The following is a 1,351-nucleotide window of genomic DNA, read 5'->3' as shown; positions in this document are numbered from 1 at the left end:
GGTGTGGCAAGTCACGTATGTCCCTTTTTGTTTGTGTTGCTCTTACCTGTTCTAAGCATTTCTTTTCACAATATTTGATCATGCGTACTTGATCTACCTGTTTAATCTAATGTCATGGCATTGATGTGCATACTTATGCTGCTATTTCATCTTATTTCACTGTGTACTTCGTTCCCAAGTCTGCTTTTAAGCTTTTTTGAATCCTTCTCATTTTTTTTGCTTTTATATCAGTTCTACTCTTGGTATTAAAAAATATCGCGGGTCGAGATTCTTTTATGGAAACGACCTCTTTACTTTTGGGGTACACTAAAGATTGTATACTTTCCCTCCCCAAATCCCGTTTTGCATGGGATTCACTGTGTTTGTTTCGTTCCGTTACATAATACATACATACATTTTTCTTGTCTTAAGTCACACTTTAAAAATTGTTACAACTTAATCATGGTTCTTATAATATTTGTAGTTGTAACGATAAAAGTGCCTTCAGATATTTCTTATTGCCACATTTTCTAGAAAGAAAAAAGCCCTAGATTCCATTATACATCTTATTCAATGTGTAAAAAGACCAAATGGCCCTTATGCGAGGGGCACACACATGATACATTTAACGGAGCTTTATCTAACAGTGTTAACTAAATGGATTAGTTCGGGTTCTGAAACACGAAAAATGGGCCACTAATGTATTTTATAAATTTTATGGATCAAAAGCAAAAAATAGTAAATGGATAAGGATCAATAATATAATTCGCTCTACTATATATGTGGTTTAGGCCGCGTTTTGCACAGACTAGATGAGACATCACATGACATGATATGACATGACCAATTATTTGTTGTACGTTTGATACGACTAGAACAAGATATGACAAGACCAATTATTTGTTGTACGTTCGATACAACTAGAATAATATATGACCAAAAAAAAAGTTAAAATGATTCGGTTACCTCTAAAATGTTATTTAAATTATTTTATTATATAATAAATTATAACACATATATCTATACATATATCGTAAAATACTAGAAGGGTACCCGTGCAATGCAACGAGATACGTCTTGATCTTATAATATTTCGTTTTATTCTTTATATCAGTCGATGTTATAATATGGTTTTATGTGATGTTTAAAAAGCGATAATGTTTTTATTTTTGAATAAAATATAAATTTAAAGATTTCATAAAAAATTGACAAAAATACATCGATATTAGTATCAAATTAACTATTTAAAATTTTTCATTTTTTATGTAATTTTTTAATTCAATTTTTTATTATAATTTAATTTAGGTTCAATAACAAAGTAATTTATATTTGATTTAATAATATGATTTTTTTATAAAGATAGTAATTAATT

Source organism: Cynara cardunculus (assembly GCF_001531365.2).
Source record: "Cynara cardunculus var. scolymus isolate 2C chromosome LG 11, CcrdV1, whole genome shotgun sequence".
Classification (NCBI taxonomy): domain Eukaryota; kingdom Viridiplantae; phylum Streptophyta; class Magnoliopsida; order Asterales; family Asteraceae; genus Cynara; species Cynara cardunculus.
This window is presented reverse-complemented; position numbering follows the sequence as displayed.